Below are 20,077 nucleotides of genomic sequence, written 5' to 3'. Positions count from 1 at the left end.
CGTCCCCCAGTACACAGTGGTCTGGCTACAGACGGGATAAAGTATACACATACGAACGTACCCCAGTACACAGTGGTCTGGCTACAGAATGGATAAAGTATACACATACGAACATCCCCCAGTACACAGTGGTCTGGCTACAGAATGGATAAAGTATACACATACGAACATCCCCCAGTACACAGTGGTCTGGCTACAGACGGGATAAAGTATACACATACGAACGTACCCCAGTACACAGTGGTCTGGCTACAGACGGGATAAAGTATACACATACGAACGTCCCCCAGTACACAGTGGTCTGGCTACAGACGGGATAAAGTATACACATACGAACGTCCCCCAGTACACAGTGGTCTGGCTACAGAATGGATAAAGTATACACATACGAACGTACCCCAGTACACAGTGGTCTGGCTACAGAATGGATAAAGTATACACATACGAACGTCCCCCAGTACACAGTGGTCTGGCTACAGAATGGATAAAGTATACACATACGAACGTCCCCCAGTACACAGTGGTCTGGCTACAGAATGGATAAAGTATACACATACGAACATCCCCCAGTACACAGTGGTCTGGCTACAGACGGGATAAAGTATACACATACGAACATCCCCCAGTACACAGTGGTCTGGCTACAGAATGGATAAAGTATACACATACGAACATCCCCCAGTACACAGTGGTCTGGCTACAGAATGGATAAAGTATACACATACGAACATCCCCCAGTACACAGTGGTCTGGCTACAGAATGGATAAAGTATACACATACGAACGTCCCCCAGTACACAGTGGTCTGGCTACAGACGGGATAAAGTATACACATACGAACATCCCCCAGTACACAGTGGTCTGGCTACAGAATGGATAAAGTATACACATACGAACGTCCCCCAGTACACAGTGGTCTGGCTACAGAATGGATAAAGTATACACATACGAACATCCCCCAGTACACAGTGGTCTGGCTACAGACGGGATAAAGTATACACATACGAACATCCCCCAGTACACAGTGGTCTGGCTACAGAATGGATAAAGTATACACATACGAACATCCCCCAGTACACAGTGGTCTGGCTACAGAATGGATAAAGTATACACATACGAACGTCCCCCAGTACACAGTGGTCTGGCTACAGAATGGATAAAGTATACACATACGAACGTCCCCCAGTACACAGTGGTCTGGCTACAGACGGGATAAAGTATACAAATACGAACATCCCCCAGTACACAGTGGTCTGGCTACAGAATGGATAAAGTATACACATACGAACATCCCCCAGTACACAGTGGTCTGGCTAAAGAATGGATAAAGTATACACATACGAACATCCCCCAGTACACAGTGGTCTGGCTACAGACGGGATAAAGTATACACATACGAACATCCCCCAGTACACAGTGGTCTGGCTACAGACGGGATAAAGTATACACATACGAACATCCCCCAGTACACAGTGGTCTGGCTACAGAATGGATAAAGTATACACATACGAACATCCCCCAGTACACAGTGGTCTGGCTACAGAATGGATAAAGTATACACATACGAACATCCCCCAGTACACAGTGGTCTGGCTACAGACGGGATAAAGTATACACATACGAACATCCCCCAGTACACAGTGGTCTGGCTACAGACGGGATAAAGTATACACATACGAACATCCCCCAGTACACAGTGGTCTGGCTACAGAATGGATAAAGTATACACATACGAACATCCCCCAGTACACAGTGGTCTGGCTACAGAATGGATAAAGTATACACATACGAACATCCCCCAGTACACAGTGGTCTGGCTACAGACGGGATAAAGTATACACATACGAACATCCCCCAGTACACAGTGGTCTGGCTACAGACGGGATAAAGTATACACATACGAACGTACCCCAGTACACAGTGGTCTGGCTACAGAATGGATAAAGTATACACATACGAACATCCCCCAGTACACAGTGGTCTGGCTACAGAATGGATAAAGTATACACATACGAACGTCCCCCAGTACACAGTGGTCTGGCTACAGAATGGATAAAGTATACACATACGAACATCCCCCAGTACACAGTGGTCTGGCTACAGAATGGATAAAGTATACACATACGAACGTCCCCCAGTACACAGTGGTCTGGCTACAGACGGGATAAAGTATACACATACGAACGTACCCCAGTACACAGTGGTCTGGCTACAGACGGGATAAAGTATACACATACGAACGTCCCCCAGTACACAGTGGTCTGGCTACAGAATGGATAAAGTATACACATACGAACGTACCCCAGTACACAGTGGTCTGGCTACAGAATGGATAAAGTATACACATACGAACGTACCCCAGTACACAGTGGTCTGGCTACAGAATGGATAAAGTATACACATACGAACATCCCCCAGTACACAGTGGTCTGGCTACAGAATGGATAAAGTATACACATACGAACATCCCCCAGTACACAGTGGTCTGGCTACAGAATGGATAAAGTATACACATACGAACATCCCCCAGTACACAGTGGTCTGGCTACAGAATGGATAAAGTATACACATACGAACATCCCCCAGTACACAGTGGTCTGGCTACAGAATGGATAAAGTATACACATACGAACGTCCCCCAGTACACAGTGGTCTGGCTACAGACGGGATAAAGTATACACATACGAACGTCCCCCAGTACACAGTGGTCTGGCTACAGAATGGATAAAGTATACACATACGAACGTCCCCCAGTACACAGTGGTCTGGCTACAGAATGGATAAAGTATACACATACGAACATCCCCCAGTACACAGTGGTCTGGCTACAGACGGGATAAAGTATACACATACGAACATCCCCCAGTACACAGTGGTCTGGCTACAGACGGGATAAAGTATACACATACGAACATCCCCCAGTACACAGTGGTCTGGCTACAGAATGGATAAAGTATACACATACGAACATCCCCCAGTACACAGTGGTCTGGCTACAGAATGGATAAAGTATACACATACGAACGTCCCCCAGTACACAGTGGTCTGGCTACAGAATGGATAAAGTATACACATACGAACGTCCCCCAGTACACAGTGGTCTGGCTACAGACGGGATAAAGTATACAAATACGAACATCCCCCAGTACACAGTGGTCTGGCTACAGAATGGATAAAGTATACACATACGAACATCCCCCAGTACACAGTGGTCTGGCTAAAGAATGGATAAAGTATACACATACGAACATCCCCCAGTACACAGTGGTCTGGCTACAGACGGGATAAAGTATACACATACGAACATCCCCCAGTACACAGTGGTCTGGCTACAGAATGGATAAAGTATACACATACGAACGTCCCCCAGTACACAGTGGTCTGGCTACAGAATGGATAAAGTATACACATACGAACATCCCCCAGTACACAGTGGTCTGGCTACAGACGGGATAAAGTATACACATACGAACATCCCCCAGTACACAGTGGTCTGGCTACAGACGGGATAAAGTATACACATACGAACATCCCCCAGTACACAGTGGTCTGGCTACAGAATGGATAAAGTATACACATACGAACGTCCCCCAGTACACAGTGGTCTGGCTACAGAATGGATAAAGTATACAAATACGAACATCCCCCAGTACACAGTGGTCTGGCTACAGACGGGATAAAGTATACACATACGAACATCCCCCAGTACACAGTGGTCTGGCTACAGACGGGATAAAGTATACACATACGAACATCCCCCAGTACACAGTGGTCTGGCTACAGACGGGATAAAGTATACACATACGAACATCCCCCAGTACACAGTGGTCTGGCTACAGACGGGATAAAGTATACACATACGAACATCCCCCAGTACACAGTGGTCTGGCTACAGACGGGATAAAGTATACACATACGAACGTACCCCAGTACACAGTGGTCTGGCTACAGACGGGATAAAGTATACACATACGAACGTCCCCCAGTACACAGTGGTCTGGCTACAGAATGGATAAAGTATACACATACGAACATCCCCCAGTACACAGTGGTCTGGCTACAGAATGGATAAAGTATACACATACGAACATCCCCCAGTACACAGTGGTCTGGCTACAGAATGGATAAAGTATACACATACGAACGTCCCCCAGTACACAGTGGTCTGGCTACAGAATGGATAAAGTATACACATACGAACATCCCCCAGTACACAGTGGTCTGGCTACAGAATGGATAAAGTATACACATACGAACGTCCCCCAGTACACAGTGGTCTGGCTACAGACGGGATAAAGTATACACATACGAACATCCCCCAGTACACAGTGGTCTGGCTACAGAATGGATAAAGTATACACATACGAACGTCCCCCAGTACACAGTGGTCTGGCTACAGAATGGATAAAGTATACACATACGAACATCCCCCAGTACACAGTGGTCTGGCTACAGAATGGATAAAGTATACACATACGAACGTCCCCCAGTACACAGTGGTCTGGCTACAGAATGGATAAAGTATACACATACGAACATCCCCCAGTACACAGTGGTCTGGCTACAGACGGGATAAAGTATACACATACGAACATCCCCCAGTACACAGTGGTCTGGCTACAGAATGGATAAAGTATACACATACGAACATCCCCCAGTACACAGTGGTCTGGCTACAGACGGGATAAAGTATACACATACGAACATCCCCCAGTACACAGTGGTCTGGCTACAGACGGGATAAAGTATACACATACGAACGTCCCCCAGTACACAGTGGTCTGGCTACAGAATGGATAAAGTATACACATACGAACGTACCCCAGTACACAGTGGTCTGGCTACAAACTCCTGACGGTCGAAGGATCCAACCAGGGTCGGTTGGAGTGTATTCCTGTCGTATTTCCTCATCTCAGACAAGAATCCAATGAATTGTCGCGTTGAGTTTGACTTCAACGTCACTGCAAAATGTAGCCATGAGATCACGGAGCACACAGATAATTGGTCTAAATTCATGATCAAATATGGAATGACAATACCATTAATATCACCATATCTAGAACAAATTAATGTCATCAATCTTTTCATCATTGGACACGTGTACGATATTTTTATAACTCGATTGTATCTGCTCTCTACTGCTCCATCGAGTCAAGGGGAACTCGACTGTATCGTCTATATGTCTTTTGCTCTATGGAGTCAAGGGAACGCGACTGTATCTTCTATATGTCTTTTGCTCTATGGAGTCATGGGGAACTCGACTGTATCGTCTATATGTCTTTTGCTCTATGGGGTCAAGGGGAACGCGACAGTATCGTCTATATGTCTTTTCTCTATGGAGTCATGGGGAAATCGACTGTATCGTCTATATGTCTTTTCTCTATGGAGTCAAGGGGAACTCGACTGTATCTTCTATATGTCTTTTGCTCTATGGAGTCAAGGGGACGCGACTGTATCTTCTATATGTCTTTTTCTCTATGGAGTCAAGGGGAACTCGACAGTATCGTCTATATGTCTTTTCTCTATGGAGTCAAGGGGAACTCGACTGTATCGTCTATATGTCTTTTGCTCTATGGAGTCAAGGGAACGCGACTGTATCTTCTATATGTCTTTTTCTCTATGGAGTAAAGGGGAACTCGACAGTATCGTCTATATGTCTTTTCTCTATGGAGTCAAGGGGAACTCGACAGTATCGTCTATATGTCTTTTCTCTATGGAGTCAAGGGGAACTCGACAGTATCGTCTATATGTCTTTTGCTCTATTGAGTCAAGGGGAACTCGACTGTATCGTCGATATGTCTTTTCTCTATGGAGTCAAGGGAACGCGACTGTATCTTCTATATGTCTTGCCAGTATCTGTTATGTGTATTGCTCTATATTGCTATGCCGGACTAGACGTATCAGCTTACCTGTAATGATGTCATTTGGCCTGTACGTGTCCTTTGATAGCTCGACGTGGAACGGGGCGGGGTCGCTGCTTGGGCCGGAGCCGTAATGGCTGGGCACCATGGAGTCACACACAAAGTCGGGGGCACCGCTGGGGTAGGGGGTGACGAGACACACATGCAGCAGGAGGAGGAGACACAACAGTGAACACTGCCTGGCTCTCAGAGGGTTCGTCATGGCCTGGAATATACAGATGCAGCTGACGGGTGTGTGGAGAAGTGAGGATGTCGTGTTGTATTGTATCTGGCTGACAATATCGCAACCACGCACAAAACCAGATGTGTGACATGGCTCTTGAATGAAATCAACAATGAACATATTAATTCTTAAAAGTGAGTGAGCTGTGAGCAATATTTGCGTTACTGTAACGTCACGGCGTGTATAATGAGGGTTTGAGTGAAGATAGAGGATGGAGAGTATTGTTATTAAGGGAGAAATGAACAAAGACAAGATCATTATAAGAGGATTACTGCTTTGTGAGATCAGCGATAAGGGTATGGTGATTGGTAACGAACAGACGTTCATCCAATCCTGGTTATGAGGGACGCAACGCTGAATAGCCCGTATCCTTAGACCACTGCGATGTCCTCACACAGATAATGGTTTCACATATACACCTACAGGACCTGGCGGTCACACATCAGAGGCTTACCCCTTAAAAGGCATTTGTTAAAATCATTTCACCCAAGCACACTCCAAATATAGTTTGTTTAATTAAATTAACATACAGCATTAACATGATGCATAACACTTAACCGTACAGATATAATATTGGATTGAGATAAATCAATGTACCGTAAAAAGAGCATTCAAAATCATTTCAAAATCTCTGAATCAAAGTGTGCCTGTCAACCGCTAGCATATCACCAGTCAAACGTACACGTTACTTTTCGTTTTGTTCTTGTATTATTCAAAGATCATTTAAATGAGCTTAAATAATTATTTAAAATGTAATCCTAAACTACTAGACGGGTGAATGCTCTGAGTGGACGGACAGTCCCCGTGGGCAGTACACGTGCCCCCAGCAGTATCACGGTAATTCTATCGCTCCTGGTGACGCCTTGAGACAGGCAGAGACATCAACGCACTGCCCACAAGCAGCAATGAGTCACTGGCCGCTACAATACTACCAGTAAACTAGAAATACCACCACCGAGGTTACACCCCTCAACAGACAAGCACGTCTCCATTGATCACTCCAACATCTTCGACGGACCAGGTTCAGATGCCGTAACGTCCTACTCAGTGACGAGTCACAGTTTGGTCGCTGGTGGTGATGTCCGAGTTTACCGTCGGTTTGGCGAACATTACAATGATGCTTGTCTGATGCAGCTGGACAGAAAACTGTTAGGTACCGGGAAAAGATTTTGGTTCCAACAGTTGTTCCATTCATGGCTCGGCGACCTTACATGACATTACAGCATGACAACATACGGTCACATGTGGATCATGTCTACACTGCATTCCTCGCTCAGAATAATGACAATGTCCGTCCGTGGCTTGTCTGTTCTCCAGATTTTAGCCCCTTTGAACCCCATTGGGGTGAACATGGTCGCCGTGGATACCGACGTCCACTTCCGCAAAGAAACGGCCAACACTTGCGACATGCTCTGTTGACGATTGGCGGAAAATTTCTACTTGTGAAGAAAGATATTGTCTCGCTGAGACGATGTTGTCAGGCATGTATAGACGCTATGGGGATGGACTCACAACCTAATGAACTGTATGGTTTGGATGAATTTTGACATCCCTTGTACCATGTGATTTTTAAGTCTTCTAATAACAGAAGGAAAGGTTTGTCAGCGGAAACATGTAGGTGCGCAGAAGGTAAAAAGAACACCCCCAAAAGGCAATCAACATAACCCGTTTTCCTTGATGTAAATATCAACAAGAATGTGTACCCTGAAGCATCCACCAGCGTCATTCACCCAGGTGTACCCAGCACCTGTACATCTACAACCGAGGTTACAGGAGCTGGAAGGACTAATGATGCATTATGAATGCCTTGTTGGCAGATCAGGTCAAGCGAGACAACTCCGATGACGTTTCCTTGAACTGTGATGGAGCTGTGTCCCGCTGGTGCCCGGAGCTAGTCGTACTAGCCGGGTGGGGCTCGAGAAAATGTGTAGTCATCGCCAAAGCAATCCCAAAACAAATGCCGTAAGGTAATATGAGGATGGCAATTAGACAGGAGACCTTTGATGCCTGAAGAACATAGCTGTGTGATTAATTGCTTAATTAGGGGAGGAAGTTCTCCCTGATTCACATGTTTTTAAACAGACCGTTAAATATATGTTGTGATACATCGGTGAGACATGCGGTAGATCTCTTGAATCCCGAAGATACTGACGAACTTTTGAAGTTGAAAGGATGTTACATATATACTAAAAGAAACAGTAAAACGTAATATATTATTGGTAATGGAATATTGAACGTAGTGACGATATGAACTAAATGGTTTGATAGACCTATCAGTTTTATACCTGTGCACACCAAAACACACCAAGACGGATCAGGGTAACCACACAGCTAACGTTCTTTCCCTTGCAACTGGCGTATATCACTGATGGTGAATGACAATAACAATACATTTTACCTTACTTGAACAGTTTTGAGGAATGTGCTACTAAAACAATCACCATGCGATCACTAGGAAGATTATTACAGTTACTTGTAACATCTATTCCCATGAAACGTGTTTCTGCAGACATTAGTTTTCCTGTGTCTGTTCACGAAAACATGAAACGGAGCAGATCTCGTCCAGTAACATCCAGTGATTCGACATCTTGTATCGTTGTGATAAGCCATTCAGTTATCAGGCAGAGTATAGATGTTCTATTGCTCTGATGTCACATTTCTAGACATGTACTGTTGCGTCCAACATACATACTGAAGCTACCTGACTACTGGGATTCATGTTGCAGTCAGTATACTGGAATATGTCTGTTTCCACCATTAGAGAATAATAGGTTTTAACATCAGAACTGGTTGAAGGGTTTTAACATCGCATATAATTTATAACTGCACCTATATCTCGGTATTAATTTCGGATAGTCTGCCCTCATGTATTTGAAGGGTTGTGTGTCTCAGATAGGTCCTGTCAACATATATTTGAAGGTTGTGTGTCTCAGGTAGGTCCTGTCAACATATATTTGAAGGGTCGTGTGTGTCAGGTAGGTCCTGTCAACATATATTTGAAGTTTGTGTGTCTCAGGTAGGTCCTGTCAACATATATTTGAAGGGTCGAGTGTCTGAAATACGTCCTGTAAACATATATTTGAAGGTTGTGTGTCTCAGACAGGTCCTGTCAACATATATATTTGAAGGGTCGAGTGTCTGAAATACGTCCTGTCAACATATACTTGAAGGATCGTGTGTCTAAGATACGTCCTGTCAACATTTATTTGAAGGTTGTGTGTCTCAGGTAGGTCCTGTCAACATATATTTGAAGGGTCGTGTGTCTCAGGTAGGTCCTGTCAACATATATTTGAAGGGTTGTGTGTCTCAGATAGGTCCAGTCAACATACATTTGAAGGGTCGAGTGTCTAAGATACGTCCTGTCAACATATATTTGAAGGATTGTGTGTCTGAGATACGTCCTCTTAACATATATTTGAAGTTTGTGTGTCTCAGATAGGTCCTGTCAACATATATTTGAAGTCTGTGTGTCTCAGGTAGGTCTTGTCAACATACATTTGAAGGGTCGAGTGTCTAAGATAAGTCCTGTCAACATATAGTTGAAGTTTGTGTGTCTCAGATAGGTCCTGTCAACATATAATTGAAGTGTCGTGTATCTCAGATAGGTCGTGTCAATATATATTTGAAGGTTGTGTGTCTCAGACAGGTCGTGTCAACATATAATTGAAGGTTGTGTGTCTCAGACAGGTCGTGTCAATATATATTTGAAGGTCGTGTATCTCAGACAGGTCGTGTCAGTATTATATTTGAAGGTTGTGTATCTCAGATAGGTCCTGTCAACATACATTTGAAGGGTCGAGCGTCTAAGATACGTCCTGTCAACATATATTTGAAGGTTGTGTGTCTCAGATAGGTCCTGTCAACATACATTTGAAGGGTCGAGTGTCTAAGATACGTCCTGTCAACATGTATTTGAAGGATCGTGTTTCTGAGATACGTCCTGTTAACATATATTTGAAGTTTGTGTGTCTCAGATAGGTCCTGTCAACATACATTTGAAGGGTCGAGTGTCTAAGATACGTCCTGTCAACATGTATTTGAAGGATCGTGTTTCTGAGATACGTCCTGTTAACATATATTTGAAGGGGCGTGTGTCTGAGATACGTCCTGTCAACATATATTTGAAGGGTCGTGTGTCTGAGATACGTCCTGTCAACATATATTTGAAGGGTCGTGTGTCTGAGTTACGTCCTGTCAACATATATTTGAAGGGTCGTGTGTCTGAGATACGTCCTGTCAACATATATTTGAAGGGTCGTGTGTCTGAGTTACGTCCTGTCAACATATATTTAAAGGGTCGTGTGTCTGAGATAGGTCCTGTCAACATATATTTGAAGGGTCCCATGTCTCGATAGATTGCGTCAAGATGTATCTTAAAGAGTGTCACGGCTCAGATTCCTGTGCAGGTTTTCACCCATGTCATGACCATAAATATGCCAGTCGTCTCCTTTCTTCAAGAAGACTAGTAAATGTTTAAGCAAAAAAAAGCCAATGAATACAAATTATGAACTTTCTACTATGCAGATGACAACCGTTAACAAGGTTGTCCGTTCATCCGTTGACACCTAACGGAGGGCACTGTCCGGGGAACCGTGGCGTTGTGTTCAGCTGTTACAGACACGGAGTCAAGCCACCCAACAGAAGGAGACCTCACACCGAAAACACGACATGGCTCTCGTCATTCCAGGATTGTCGTGCAAACCCGACCTGGAATGACCGGGTCACTTGTCCGCCTTCGTGCGTGACCTGTACGGTCTTACTCTCCTGGTGACCACACGAGGCACGTGACCACCATGGACAAGGTCAAGGTAAATGCCATTACCTCAAGACAAGAACAACAACACTAGTATACACTATAGATCGAACAAGACTAACAACGGAAATTCGTGAATAATTTTCATTCTACTGACACACGTATGTTCACTTGTGATCCCGCCCTTCTTTCCCCAAGACGATGTATCCGTGCTGGGATGCCCCTGCATTACAACGCACAAATAGTGTTATAAACTTACATTGGCAGACCCAGGCAATCTGACACAGTCCCTTTCATAACACTGTCAATAGTTATGACATGTACTACTGTACTACCGTCCTACTGCTTAGTAAATGGCACGACCTCAGGCGAACGACAACAATGGGGCGAGTGGATGACTGAGTTTAAGACCATTAAGGGACGTAAATAAATACATCACAGTGTGTCAGCCGGAGTGCAACACATGTGTGATCACACCAGTGGCGCATGGTAATGATGGTATTACTCGTGGTCATTATATAGGAGTCGGGATTGTTTGCAATATGTGACATAGTTTGAAAGTACGTTCCACGTCATGACATGGACACCCACAATTGACGAGTTATATAAGCACGTGATCAAAAGTCGATACCAAGAAAGTAATTTAACCCTCTAATGCATGAAATACGTTCCTCACATTTACAATAGTCAGGAAACTTAAAGGAAACTTAACTCTTTTTTTATATCAAAGCCGTGTATTAAATGTAAAGGTTTTTCTTCTATGTTTTTGAGTGTGAGTGCGTGCGTGCGTGCGTGCGTGCGTGCGTGCGTGCGTGTATGTGTGGAGGGAGTCGGGGCGCAGTTGTCGAGTTACGGGACCCAAGTCAAAAACTGCATACCTGCTACACATATTTCGTGGTATGTCATATTATCGGCGATGCTTCAATAACATGCTATTCAACCCGTATTTTCTGTGAGGGCACAACCCGAAGTGATTTACACGTTACAAATAGTTTCCACTTGTGACGTTCAGTATCAAAGCCTGTTAGCCAGTGAAAAATACTCACGGCCTTAGACACATGGCGACAGACCTACGTGATCAGCACCAAATATCGCGTCTCCAGACGTCACCTCCGTGACACGGCCTGCTCCTCATGGAAAGGGTTCTGTCGCTAATATTCACGGACTCGCCGGTCAAACACCAGCGTTGACGCAACGTGTCTCACACAGCATCATTGTCTAATGGAATTTATTCTGAACCAGATTTATTTATTCTTGTTTTTGAGGGTTGTCGGTTTAAGTATTGTGTCGTGTAAACAAAAAGACGTGCCTCCCCTCCCATGTTGTCAACTCGCGAACACAGTCACACTGTTACTTTAGACGTTGTCCTCAAATATCTCCAATAGATTATGACGCCTTTCCCGCAGGGCCATAACATATGCATACTTCAACGCATGTTAATGTAAATGACAACCATCTTACGTCTGTGTCGTTACTAAGCTTATTTGGGTATCATAACGACGTACATATGTTGTTCATCAAGGTCAAGTTAAGCCATATACCACCGTCATAACCTTGACTACCCGAGTCAATGAGAGTCGCCTGTCAGGACGAGTTTAGGAGGGAACTTAGCACCCAGAGCCCGTGGAAGATAACACGGAGCATCTCATGCATAACATGGTGTAAGTCCCTCTGTATGGCATCTGCCAGCTAATTTGGGTTACATAATTACATTCAGTGAAAACAAGCGTCGTCTTCCGTCCAGTGCAGAACAAACAACAGCCGGATTCCCCCTCCTGATAACACCTGCTATCTGCTGCAGGTCTTGGAGAGACACTTTGGAAGGGTGTGTGATCAGCGATAATCATGGTTGTCTGGCATTGAAGAATGACATTAAAGGGTCATTAGGCTCGCGCTAATTGGCAGCACTAGCAAGTTGGATTGAAGTCTTTCCAACACCACGTTTTTGTCTGCTAACTTAAATTTCTTTTCTCCGTTTAAGAAATCTTGTTGACCTGCTCTGTTAGACTCAATTTGAAGAGTTGATGTATGTATGTGTGTGTGTGTGGGGAGGTGGGGTGTAGTCACAAAGACACCGACATGTTGTAATGTCTAAACTCGACAGTAAGTACACCTAATTTGGGGAGTACATTTCTAATACCCAGTTACAAATATCAAAGGCAACAATGCAGTTTACCGGGCGCAGCCCGAGCTCTACCATCCGCTCAATTACCGCGCTATAGTGCCACCGCTGTCTCGTTATACCGTTACCGTGCCTCACGCTCTGGTGACTCTCGCTTCACGATCCAACACACGTTTTCGGTCTTAGGGAAACTTACACATCTTTACAATCAAACACCCGTTCTCGGTCTTAGGGAAACTTACACATCTTTACGATCAAACACCCGTTCTAGGTCTTAGGGAAACTTACACAACTTTACGATCCAACACCCGTTTTTCGGTCTTAGGGAAACTTACACGTCTTTACGATCCAACACCCGTTTTCGGTCTTAGGGAAACTTACACGTCTTTACGATCCAAAACCCCTTTTCGGTCATTAGGGTCAGTGGGTTTGGGCAAGGGTTAGCCATAAATTCTTACCTTTTCAAGCGTTAATCCAGTTAACCCCATTGGTCGGTCATGTTGACATAAACAATTACGGGTGTGGTTTCAAGAAAAGATGAATTGGAGAGCGGGCAGTGACGTCACACGCATGCGCAATTCATTGTTTACTGAATTACGCATGCATGTCAATGGGGATTCTAATGACCTGTTAAAAGTTAGATAAAGTTATTTGGCGTACGGAGACAATCGCAGGACAGAACTAAAAAACATATTTACATGTCGAAAACCAGTGCCCATGTAAAATGTCAAAGATTACCCTAGTGATCTCCTCAGTTGTAATGGTGATGGACAGTGTCCTTGAGATGGCATTGTCGAATAAAGTTTATACAAAACATTATATCTTTGATGCATTCGGATGGTTGTATAATACCGCTAGCTGTTATAAACCCCTTTGATGGGGGACACTAAGAATACTTTTTATGACAATTTATGTTATTTTTGTTAGTCAATATTTCAAGGAACTGAAGAAACTCTGACACCATGTGCCTACCTGAGGGAGGTGGGTGGCTCCAGATGCGGCTGTGTATAACGTATCCACTGTGTCACCCAACTGACAACAGGCACTCGCTCAAGTCAAGAATCACAACGTGGCAGGACCACAGTTCGGCCTGACCACTAATCCTGGCTTCCGAATCAAACGTTCAAGCAAAACTTCCTCCGATTCCAGATTCTAACGTTAATGTCTACTGTGATGCTGGAAGAACTGCTCCCTGTCGCCGCCGGCTCACCTAGTCACAGATAGGAATGAGAGAGAGGAGGCCCTTGTATTGCCAGATCCTTCACCTATCACGTGGTCTTTATCTTAAATAGGTTGACAGTTGACAGACCAAGTTACCGACCATGGTCCACTGCACACATAAGCAGGTTCTTTCACAAGCATGCAATCGACAGCTTTTAGAAAGTTGAACACCCGTCACACATGTAACTCGTCATTCAGAATACTTTCAGAGGGGTCGTGACAGTTTGAGATGAGCCATCATCGGAAAACTGGTGATTAGGAATATGTTGCGATATATAAGTACTCTGTGTAAACACTGTGGGCGGTACTGGGGCTATTCCTGCGGAACATGACGTTTGTGAGAGGCTGTGATCTGGTGATTGAGATGACTGAGCATATAGATATCTTCCTGTCTTACTGAGGACACGACACATGACATCTGTATACATTGTGCACGTAATATGCGTGTACACAAACATAGTACTATGTCTAATCAAAATATCATCTCCGTGTGACGTACGGATTTAGTATCTTACCACGTGGGTAATAAATATATTTATCATCCAAAACTGGCTCCGAATACCCCCATTCCACTAGGCGCCATAGAGCGCCATATAGAGCGTCAAGATCGCCAAAAGCGCTAATGGATCGCTGACAGATCGCAAACTGATCTCCATGATCGCCAAGGTCGCTGCTGGTTGACTCCCCTGCACAAAGATCCGTGGCGCTCCGCCCGGAGCGCCATCAGATCGCTAATTGATCGCCTAGATCGCAATCGGAGCGCTACTTGATCGCCTAGATCGCAATCGGAGCGCTACTTGATCGCCAAGGTCGCAATCGGAGCGCTATCGGATCACCATAGAGCGCCGCCGATCGCCACAAAAGCTGGCCTACCGATCTTCGGCGCTCCATGGCGCTCCTCGGAGATGCATTGGCGCTCCGATTGCGCTCCGATGGCGCTCCGATGGCGCTCTGATTGTGCTTCACTGTTTGGTTCACGATTTGGAGCGCCACACTGTGGCGCTCTGTGGCGCTCCAATGGCGCTCTCCAGGGTCTCACCCAAAAAGCCTTCCTTCTCCTTCTTCTTCGAGGCTGCTGGGCCAGAATAGCAATCTGCTGGTTCACGATGGCATGGTTCACGAGATTGTAAATCACTTGTAATATGGCATCATCTCTATGGTTCCTGGTGATACCCGTCTGCTGCCAAGCACAGAACTGAAGAGCGCGGCTGACTGACTGATATAGAAGATTTAACGTGCGCTTTCCGACTGCAGCGTATTTCGCACACGGCTGATCGCCACAGGTTTTTATAGGATCGGGCCCCTTTGCGACGATCAGGTCGCAATCGGATCGCCTAGAGCTCTAACGGATCTTCATAGATCGCACTCGATCGCTATCGGATCACAGAAGAGCGCCATAGATCACAATGATCGCCATCGGATCGCCAATAGAGCGCCATGTGAGCGCATCCTGATCACATCGGATCGCGAATGGAGCGGGAACTGATCGTGCAAGATCGCCACATTTTGGGGTAGTTGGGTGGCGATCAAGCGCCATCAAGTCGCTATCGGATCACATAGATCGCTATTGGATCGCTATTGGATCGCTATCTGATCGCAATCGGATCACAAGTACCCCTATATCGCCTCATTATATGGCGATCCATGGCGCTCCTTCAGATCGCGTAGATCACCGTGGATCGCCGCCTAGTGGAATGGGGGTATAAAGGAGATATGCTTGGGTGAGATCAAGAGATATCTACATTGTAGATATCACTGCAATGAAATTGGATCTGAATGCTTTGCAGACCATTGTGACGTCATTGTTACATGACGTCACAATCAAATGACATCACTAATGGCTCTGCTACTGAAGCTGTTAACAGTACTGTTTACACTACGACACTGCTTATTACTGTCTACAAACTGAAAAAAGTTGGAAGAATGATGTTGGATAATAAATAAAATCGCACCTTCGTGTCTTTTGATATCAAATATATCAACATTCGTTGATATATTTGATATCAAAAGACACTCGGGTGTGATTCTCTCTCTCTCTATATATGTTTGTCTACTGCCCAGTCACCAATGTGTCAGATGGTTCTGTGCCACTGACCACATGTGATATCACCCGTGAAGATCCAGGTTAGAATAGGTCTTCAGCAAAACATGCTTGTCGTAAGAAGCGACCAACGGGTTCGGGTGGTCAGGCTCGCTGACTTAGTTGATGCATGATTTCGTTTCCCAATTGCGTAGATCGCTGCTCATGATGCCAATCACTGTATCGTCTAGTCCAGTCTCGATTATTTACAAACCGGTGTCATATAGCCCGGAATATTATTGAGCGTGGCGATGAACATCAAACAAAGAAACAAACAAAGAAAACGTGAATCCATTTACTCGCTTCACCGTTTCATCACAATGCTCCATCGACTCATCACATCGGTTCAACACGTCGGTCCATCGTTGTATCACATCACTCCTTCGACTGGTCACAGACTCATCACATCGGTTCATACTTTTATCGCATCGTCCCTTCCTTTCATCCCATTATAACATCGTTTCTTAGCAACGTCTGTGCCTTTCAACATATCGCTCCATCGTTAGAATACCACGTCAAACCCTTCTCGGCCATCAAAAGAACCTATCCCGAGAAGATTCCTACTTAATAGATCTAGATAATAGATCGAAATAAACTCTTTATTCAAGAAATAAACGACGAGTGGGAGTTACTTATCGTACAATAAAACACTGCAGGAAGAATAAACCTCGAGGGTCGCAGCCCCGAGCGGTTTATTTTCCCTGCAGTGTTTTATTGTAATTTACGACGTCATCAAGTTGCTATCGCATGTTCGAATCTCCAGAAATGACTTCATGATAGAACAATGTTTAGAACAATGTTCGTAAAATAAACCACGTTTCGTTATTCATTGTTCTCAGCGATTTATCGAGTAGCTATCTTATGTTTTAATTTTGATGCTGTCCATTGTTTCAGTATTCAAAGACAGTTATTGTTTTGGCAAGAATGGATTGTTTGTATGCACCATAAACAAATATTTAGGTTTGAATTTAAATCTACGGATAATTAAAACTAAATTCATTCAGATGTTTCCTCGGGTTTTATCTACTACTGACAAAGACACTGGCAGCTGTGTCACAGCGGTGTAATGGTCCCATTAATGCTGTCTATTTGCTACCTCAGATCCTCCCTGTTTCACGTTGCACACATTCCAGGCTGTCACGGACAGCTGCTAGGAGAGCAAACAATATCTAGCAGCATATGGGCTTTACTGTGGTCATGCAATCTGGATACATGACACTCATGACATACTAGACGTCTACCGTGTACAGAGGGGACACTTGAACATGGATGGGAACTACGTTGGTAAGTTGTTCCGGGATGTCGGACTGATACAACAGGGACACGTTAGAGCAGATGCAACACGACAACTTCAGTATTATGTTCTTAAAACAGACAATAAACAATGGACTTTCGTCGTCTATGTGTTTTCAGGGCAGTGCACACTGGATTCGTTATAAGTTGAAAATGATGAAGTCACCTTTGATCTTATTTATTCTGAGACAAATATCTCGTAAATGTAACCAATTGGGCGATGTGTGATCTCCTGAATATGACAGATCTCTATTGGCCACTCGCTACAACAAATAGAGGTAATTGTAGACAGGGGCTATTACACGTAGAGTGTGTTGAATGTGACTTCAGTGATTGATAACATAATTACACGATTAAAAGCGGCATTAGATCATAATATCTTTAACCCCAGAGGCAAATATTTGATATGTGAACAATTGTGTTACGCCTATCCACAAGAACAGAAATATATCCCAAAGCTACACACCAGTATCATGAATTATGACTAATACAATATGATTAATGGTTTATATGACTCGGTTTGCACAGCCGGTTATGACATCTCAGGGTCTGAGATCTCTGGTGTACTGACATCTCTGTGGCTGCAGGATGGGTACTTGAGTATATGTATGTGATGTAGGCCGATCTACCTCGGGTACAGTAGGGACGGTGAATGTGTAGGACACTATGACGATGACTGCGGCGGTGAATGTGCTGCCGGCTGACGGCGACTGTGAATGTGAAGGTGACTGTGACTGCGGGCATGACGGTGAATGTGACAACGACCGTGGGTGTGACGGTGGCTGTGACTATAACGTAAGTGTGACGGTGGCTGTGACAGTAACGTAAGTGTGACGGTGGCTGTGACAGTAACGTAAGTGTGACGGTGGCTGTGACTATAACGTAAGTGTGACGGTGGCTGTGACAGTAACGTAAGTGTGACGGTGGCTGTGACAGTAACGTAAGGGTGACGGTGGCTGTGACAGTAACGTAAGTGTGACGGTGGCTGTGACTATAACGTAAGTGTGACGGTGGCTGTGACAGTAACGTAAGTGTGACGGTGGCTGTGACAGTAACGTAAGTGTGACGGTGGCTGTGACAGTAACGTAAGTGTGACGGTGGCTGTGACTATAACGTAAGTGTGACGGTGGCTGTGACAGTAACGTAAGTGTGACGGTGGCTGTGACAGTAACGTAAGGGTGACGGTGGCTGTGACAGTAACGTAAGTGTGACGGTGGCTGTGACAGTAACGTAAGTGTGACGGTGGCTGTGACAGTAACGTAAGTGTGACGGTGGCTGTGACAGTAACGTAAGTGTGACGGTGGCTGTGACAGTAACGTAAGTGTGACGGTGGCTGTGACTATAACGTAAGGGTGACAGTGGCTGTGACAGTAACGTAAGGGTGACGGTGGCTGTGACAGTAACGTAAGTGTGACGGTGGCTGTGACAGTAACGTAAGTGTGACGGTGGCTGTGACAGTAACGTAAGTGTGACGGTGGCTGTGACAGTAACGTCAGTGTGACGGTGGCTGTGACAGTAACGTAAATGTGACGGTGGCTGTGACAGTAACGTAAGTGTGACGGTGGCTGTGACAGTAACGTAAGTGTGACGGTGGCTGTGACTATAACGTAAGGGTGACAGTGGCTGTGACAGTAACGTAAGGGTGACGGTGGCTGTGACAGTAACGTAAGTGTGACGGTTGCTGTGACAGTAACGTAAGTGGGACGGTGGCTGTGACAGTAACGTAAGTGTGACGGTGGCTGTGACAGTAACGTAAGTGTGACGGTGGCTGTGACAGTAACGTAAGGGTGATGGTGGCTGTGACAGTAACGTAAGGGTGACGGTGGCTGTGACAGTAACGTAAGGGTGACGGTGGCTGTGACGATGACTCTGACTGGCAGGGCGACTGTGTCGGCTCACATGTTTAGTTGTGGCTTCACCTCGGCGTCCACGGTTTGTGTCGTTTGTCAACACGGTTCGTTCGCCCGACAACCCCTAGGGGTGTCCCCCTCACACGTTTGTGGGTCAGGCAATACAAACACATTCACTCTCAGCAGCAGCAGGTATCTGCAGAATCTCTCACAACACTGCAGGGAAATGTCGGTGAAGTGGCCAATCACCTTTACCGCTACTGTTCTACATGTCACGTAGAAGTGTAGAGAACTGTACCACACTGAGATACATAGCTGTTAAACATAGTGGAACTATCTGTGATACCATGAAACACGCTGAGATAAACAGTGTGACACAATGAGACAACCTGTGACAGCATAGCACACTGATATAAATTGTGGTAAATATTAAGTGTCACATCGAGATAAACTGTGACGTATAATATTATGACACATTGAGAAAACCAGTGACAGATAATTCATGAGACACACTGAGACAACCAGTGACAGAAAATTCATGAGACACACTGAGAAAACCAGTGACAGGAAATTCATGAGACACACTGAGAAAACCAGTGACAGATAATTTATGA

Source organism: Haliotis rufescens, unplaced genomic scaffold, assembly GCF_023055435.1.
Source record: "Haliotis rufescens isolate VD_foot unplaced genomic scaffold, xgHalRufe1.0.p SCAF_2, whole genome shotgun sequence".
NCBI classification, from domain to species: domain Eukaryota; kingdom Metazoa; phylum Mollusca; class Gastropoda; order Lepetellida; family Haliotidae; genus Haliotis; species Haliotis rufescens.
The sequence above is the reverse complement of the archived record's forward strand: the minus strand, read 5'-3'. Positions refer to the sequence as shown.